The sequence below is a fragment of the Phyllostomus discolor genome, chromosome X, assembly GCF_004126475.2.
Source record: "Phyllostomus discolor isolate MPI-MPIP mPhyDis1 chromosome X, mPhyDis1.pri.v3, whole genome shotgun sequence".
Lineage (NCBI taxonomy): Eukaryota > Metazoa > Chordata > Mammalia > Chiroptera > Phyllostomidae > Phyllostomus > Phyllostomus discolor.
The window spans coordinates 86,810,243-86,817,638 of record NC_050198.1 but is presented as its reverse complement, the minus strand read 5'-3'; positions in this window follow the sequence as shown (position 1 = coordinate 86,817,638).

Sequence of the window (7,396 nt, the reverse complement as noted above, 5' to 3'; positions counted from 1 at the left end):
GATATGTTTGTATGACCCCAGGAGCCAAGAATGTGTGTTTTAATCTTTAAAGGGTTAGAAGTAGAAAAAGAAAGAGGAAAAGGAAGGGGCAGGGAGAGATTATGCTACAGTAACTGAATGTGTCCCACAAAGCCTGAAATATTTTCTATCTGACCCGTTACAGAAAAAGTTTGCAGACCCCTCAACTAGGATTGGATGACAACCTTAGCACAGGCTAAGTATTCTTTTTTTTTTTTTAAGATTTCATTTATTTATTTTGAGAGAGAGAGAGAGAGAGAGACAGAGAGAGGGAAACATCAATGTGCGGTTGCTGGGGGTTATGGCCTGCAACCCAGGAATGTACCCTGGCTGGGAATCGAACCTGGGACACTTTGGTTCCCAGCCCGCGCTCAATCCACTGAGCTACGCCAGCCAGGGCTCAGGCTAAGTATTGTTAATCGGTGGTGTGCTTTATCCACCATCACTCTCTATTTTTCAAGCTTCATTTTGCATGACATAATTTTTTCCAGCCTTACCCCTCAATTATTTCCAGGGATAAATTTGACTTTGGAGAAAGGTGAAAAATAAAGAAGCAAGGGAGAATGAACTCATGGGAGAAAGAAGAGACAAGGAGGAGAGAGGAAAAAGAGTTGTGAATATCTCAATCCTCAACTAGGTGACCTCTGACCCCAAGGGTGGTTTTATTGTCTTTCTTCTTTGGCTACAGATACATTGTTTATTGACCCTTTCTGCTTGACTGAGCCCTGAGGGGCAACTTCAGGGGCCAAACCAAGGAAGACCTATAAGTCCAGGCTAAGGCAGATGAACAGCCTGCCTTCAGGAAGCTGGAAGGAAGTAACCCTAATTCCCCAGGCCTAAGAGTGGACTCCTCCCCAATTTAACTGCTCCTCCTCAGGGAGGCCTTGGATTTCACCAATCTCTTCTTTCTCTCCCAGAAACACTCCTCTTCCTCCCCACCCCCCATAAATGTCATCTGCCAGTACACTTGGACAAGAATTTTAGGATCCCTACTTAAATGCCCTCCTTTAAACTATAAGGGTAGGTTAATATACAAGTTCCAAAGTGCTCCTAACAACCCAGTTGGTTAGCTACTGCCTTTGTTTGTCCTTTTAGGCATTTTTATCCCCCTCCCTTCCCTTTCCTCTACAACTCTGGCCCTATCAGGAATTTCTCTTTAAGGTTACAATTGCCTCTGCCCTCAACCCTTGCCCCCTCAAACTCAGCTTTGGTAGATTACACTTCAACTAGGCTTTTCCAGAGGGGCCATTTGTGGAAAACCAGCTTGGGGATTGGGTTATCCTAGCAAGGCCAAGAAAAAAGACAAGCCCAAGAAAGGCCCAGGTGACATTCCTATTCTCTTCAATAGGGCCAGAACCATTTTCGTGAAATTGTTGTGGAGGACATGAAATTTAAAAGGAGTATTCTCCTGGCACAGCCTAGAGAAACCCTCACCCCTTGGGAGGTTGAAGAAAACAGCAGAATTTAGGGATTAGCACATTCTGGTACTGCCCCACCCTCAAGCCCCACCCCCTAGGGCTCCTGCCCCTCCCTTCAGAACAGGCACTTAACTTCTTTTGAAGGAAGCCCTGTGTGTGTACTACTACCACAAGGTCTAATACACTGCAGAAGTTGAGGATCAATTCACTGGGGACTTTGAGGTCCCATGCATTGCAGGTTGAAATCCAGTGTATTAACCTCATGCCACCCCCATAGAAACTGGAGGTTGGGGTCTTCTGTGTGCATCCTTTGCTAATTTGTTCAGACTATGTCCATCCAAGGACACCTTTCCTTCCTTCCACAGAGTCCAAGTTCCATGTTGCTGACCTAGTCCACCAACACCTATGTGCTTTGCTTTCTCTCCCCTTTTTTCTCACTTTAACAGAGTCCTTTAAGTATTGAAGAGCCTTATTTGAGCAAGAACACCCCCATGGGCCCTTGAGCACAGTCAACAAGAGTTCTCAGAGCCTTTGGTTCCCCTTCCCAGACATGTCCTTCTCTTGACGTCAACATACGGGCTTCAGTCAACACCAGCTGTGCAGAAGCCCCTCTGCAGGCATCCAAGGCTAAAGGTCAAGATTTCCTTAGGACCAAGGGCCTCTTGAAACACATTTTATCAGCAAACATTTGTTTTTTTCTCCTTTACCTTCTCCACCCCATAAAGGCCCTTAATCTATCTACCTATTAAATGAAGGTGAAAAAAAATGAGGTCTAGAACACCTTTTTCCCTATTACCTCAGCACTAGTTGTAAGGGCCAAATCTACCACATTTCAGTGGCCTCAAGAGCACTCCAGAAGACCCCTCTACTACTGCCACCTAAATATGTCTTTCCCACTTTACAAAAAAGCTCATGAATTTTTTTTTTACCTTTCCCTTTTTTTTCCTGAAGTGGCTTTAGCCTCTAAGTATTTCTGAAGCAAAGGGAGCCTACACTTCCTACTGATGAAAACTAGCTGCCTCAGTGGTGTATATAGCCCTTACTTAATCACTGTGACATCTGTACACACTTGCTTGTCCTCCCCAGTTTCTAACACACCCCTAGAAGTGAAGGAGGACCCATTTCCTTTGGATCTACATTGGAATCTCCTGAAAATCTTTGAAATATTCAGATGCTGAGACCCACCCCAGAGCTTCTGACTCATTTGATCTAAGGAGGGGTGCCATATTATGATTTTAAAAAGCTCTTCAGGGTGTTCTAATAAGAGAATAGCTAAGCTAGAGTAGGTCAATATCTGGAGCCCCTTTGCTCCTACTCTGCAGTCTTTCCAGGCTTACATTTTTTTAAAAAGATTTTATTTACTTATTTTTAGAGAGAGGGATAGGGAGGGAGAAAGAGAGGGAGAGAAACATCAATGTGTGGTTGCTTCTCAAGCACCCCCAACCAGAGACCTGGCCCACAACCCAGGCATGATCCAACCAGCAACCATTTGGTTCTCAGGCTGTCATTCAGTCCACTGAGCCACACCAGCCAAAGCTCCAGGCTTACATTTTTAGCTTTGGCATCAGTATCCAATTCTAAGATACACCATTTTGGTATGCTCTGAGATTAAACTTTGGTTCCCTGATCCAGACTGCTATCCCTATATGTTTCTTTTGCCCGTCAGATGTTCCCATGAAGAAACACCTCACCTTCAACTCCTGCCTCCTCTGCTTTCTGTGTCCTTGACATGCTTTGGTGTGAGATGCAAGAAACCAAGGGCTTCTAGTCAAGAACTGGTTTGCCCCTGGGCATGGTCCCATTTGTTTTATTTCAACTAAAGAGCTACACTTTTGCAGTTACAGAGTAAAATTTCCACTGGGAGGCAGTAGGGGATGGAGTCACTGGAACAAAAGAGGTGTTCTGCCGATCCCACTTCTCTCCACCTTACCCAGTCTAGTCTTGATCTCTTTCCAGAAGAAAGGAAAAGGGGTTGGAAATGGGGAGACATTTCTTCTCACTTGGAATTTTTCTCCAGGAGAAAAATGTTTTGCTTTCCCCTTTTACCCTAGGTGGACTCCCAGGACTGGTGAGGGGAACATTATACCTCTTAGGTTCTAGATAATTACAAGGAACAGAGCTGTTCAGGGATCATGCAGTTTGGTCAGGCTTCAGAGACAATTCCCTGAAGTTGTGGAAAGCAGAAAGAAATAGGCACAAAATGAACTTACACAGTAATTTGAAACTTAACCTGTTTTTTCTTAGCAAAAAAAATTATTTATAAGAGCAATACTTACCTGATTTTCTCTATTTAAAAAAAAATTTTTATAGCTTGCCTGCTATATTCAAGACACTGTCTTAGGTATTGTGGATAAATATGAGTAAATAATATCATGACTGACTCATGCACACAGACCTACAAACATTTTAACACAAGGAAAACAAATCCGTGATTTAATGTTTTAGAATAAATATGTCATGAATATTATATTGATTATTTGAATGTTTGGGGTAACTATCAGAGCTTCTTTATTATTTTTTAAAAACACGATGCTATGTTATATCTTTTCCAATCCTGATATATTACTGCAGTTTCCTGGGATGAATACCCAAATGGAACTTTTTAGAAGAGTTTATCTTTTGGTAAGCAAGAAAGAAATCAGCTTGAGTTCATTATTTTTCCAATTTGGGGAATGGCCTCTTCCATCATATTTTACTTTTGACCTGTTCTGCAATATTTAGTCTCCCAAATCAGACTCCATTTAATACTGCTTACATTCTGACCCTTTAAAGCAATTTTAAAGATCACTTGGTAACAATTTGAGGCTTATTATAATTCTTAATTTTACAATTCCATAACTCCCCTAGACACACAGACACACACACACAGAAGACTAGCTATATGAGAGTGATTTATAGGTGAGTTCCACATATGAGTTTTGTTTCTTGAGCTATGTTGTCATTCTATAGCTGTGGTAGGATAAAATCATTATTTTGAATGTAATGCTCAGAAAAGTTGGGAGGCAAACTGCTCCAGAAGCTGGTGTGGTACTGCTCTACCAGCGATCACATAGCCTTTAATTTTATTGATTTTTTTAATAATGTAAGTCCATGCCAAATAATTTAATGGAGGGAAAAGAGCCTTTAAAGGAAAATACAATGGAGAAAGCATTTTGTGCATATACTCTGTAATACTGAATTCTCTGAATTCTGATTTCTAACCACATATTAAATGAATTGTTTTGTTTATTATCAAGTGATCCTTGCAGTTGTTTTAAAAGTCCCATCCAAACATATATGCTGCTTATGTGTACTATTACATGGAAAGTGTGCATACAATTTTAAAAAGAATCCTTGATAATAAAGGTCATAAATTTCAGACATTTACACAAATACCAATATTTTAACCACCATACTTAAAAATATTTGGTGGGAAAAATCATGAGTTTTCCCCTTTCTCCAAGAGAGGAAACATCTCAGACCTCTTTGCTTACCAAATCAAGTGACAAAGGTATCTGCAGCTCACCCTGATTTCTGTCTCATCAACTTGAATGGAAAGTTGTCAGAAGGTAATTTTCTTCTGAGCAAAAGATGGAAAAGAGGCATGCTAGCCATTTCGTAGCTGCCTTTACCCCCATCCTTGCTCCAAGGCTGAAACAATTTTTTTTTGCATTTTTTTTCTCAGGTTGAATATCTTCACTTCCATTTCCAGTTTCAGAGGAAGGAACAAATTTGGACAGGAGAGGAAGTCTTATGGCCGGCCAGTCCTTCATTTTACTGAGCTGTGTTCTGGGGTTTGTCTAAAGAGCCAAATCTATACTTATCCTTCTCTTCACCAGACTCCTCAGATTTATATATTGTTTTCTGATCTTACCAGCTGAATGAACAAACAATGTCCTATGAGTTTAAGGCTACAATATACATACCACCACTACCTACCAGCCTGGGCAGGGAATACTGTTGAGAAAATGCTGCATGGGCTGACACTGTGCCAGAATTAAGGGCTATGATGACACTGAAGCCAGGCTGCTGTCATGTGTGGGAGGAACAGGTTGGTTAAGATGAAATCTGTAGAGCTTCTCAAGAAGTAAGCTTGTATTGCGTGTGTGTAAAACTAGGCCTCCAGGACTACCATTACTTCTCCCTCACCATTCTTGAGGTGCCACTTATGACAATGCCTCAGGCGCCCGCGCTTTCAGTGAGCAGATGCTTGCGAAGTCTTTTCCTGTAGGTCAGGAATCAAAAGCTTCGTTACTTTTGGACCCAGAGAGGGCGAAGTATCGGAAGTCGGAGTCCGAAAACTGGGGAGAAGGCAGAACCCCCAGAGCTTTTTTGGTGCCTATTATTCCCCGCCCCCAACCTGGAGACCAGAGACAGGGCCTGGGGAGGAGGGACTTGGGCTGTAGGCTGTGGACAGGCGGTGAGGAGGGCTGGGGGTGGCGGGGGGGGGGGGGCGCGGGGGTGAGGAGCAGCCTGGTGGGGGATGGGATTACAGGTTGGCGCCGAGCCCAACTACTCCAACAGCCTTCTTTACATTGCGGTCCCTGGAGGGGGAGACCCCCTTCCCTTTCTTTTCTTCTTCTTTCCCTCCATCTTCATTACCTCCGTGGGGCGCTCGGGTCCCGTTGCTTCCCGAACCACCAAAGTCTCAGCCTGCTGATCCTGGCCCATGGGGCATCGGGGCCTGGGAGCTTTGCTCTGGGGCCGGCCAGCCCTTCCGTTTTTCCTAAAGGGAACCTAGGGCCCCAGCGCCTCGGCAGTTTTCCTTGCCCGTTGCGGCTCGAGAGGGGCTCTTTAATTAAACGGGAACCCGCGATGTATACGTCAGATAAAAGCAACATGCTGAATAAACTAATTAAAACATTGTGTTTGCAACACATTTGATTTCTCTCTCCCTTTTTTGATCTTTGCTGTGTTTTAAAGAAATGTCATCGCACGGTAAAGCAAGCCATGAAACGTTATTTCCTTATAGTGTGCGGCTCTTTTCAAAGGATAGTGTGATATATTTTAGAAAAGATATCCCGCTGTGAAAGCTTGCGTGTCTTCCCTTTACCAAACTAAGCTCTTGTCAATCACACCGAGCCCGGTCCAATCACTGAGATCCTTTTTGGAAAGCAGCTCATCCCGCTGTGCTTTTATACCGCGCTCCGCAGCCTGTTTTGATGCATTTTTACCGGCACGTCCAGGGGAATGAATGATGAGGCTGCGGACTGTGCAGGGTTGGCTCCCTGAGTGCCCACCCGGCCCTAAACAGGAGCCACAGCATTGTGCACGATCCAGGTTTTCTCACGTGGCGGGAACTTCGCGGGGTATCCCGACGTCAACTCGGGTCGATGCTGGGGACCTGGCTTATCATGGCTATGGGATCGCTTCCACTCAGCAATCACTGGCTTGGATCGGCTTAATAGCCGCTCTTCTGGACGGTCTGCTCCAAGAAACCACGACCCAGCTCAGCCTGGCGCTGCACCTTGACCACGGGGGCTTGCGGGACCCCTCGGGATGTGCTTAACTCCCCAGGCGAGTGGTGGGGAGGAGTCACGGACAGTCACCTGCATGAAAGAGGTGTCTTTATATGGCCTTGTCTAGGCTTAGGCTGTAGGGCGTTAGTTTCTAGCAAACAGCAGTTTTCTCCTCTCCCTGCACCAGCCTTCCAAAGAAAGGCCATTCTTCCCTTGAGGGGCCACGAAAAAACGTAGACCCTGGCAGTGCTTGAAGAACCCTAGCCCTGAAAGAGAGGCCCAGCTAGAGACCCAATTGGTGGCCCCGGGCGGGGCCAAGCCTACAGTTGCCAGTCGGAGCCTTGGGGACCACAGAGCTGTGGGGCAGGCGCGGGTGGCCCTGAAAGGCCAGGTATAAACTCGTAAACCACTGCCAAGAGAGAACTCAAGGGAGAAAGGGCCTATGCCCGCGCCTCTCCTGCATGCAAGAAAGGGTTGTCAGGAGCCGCCCAGCTACAGAGTATCACGGATTCCTCCCCCTTC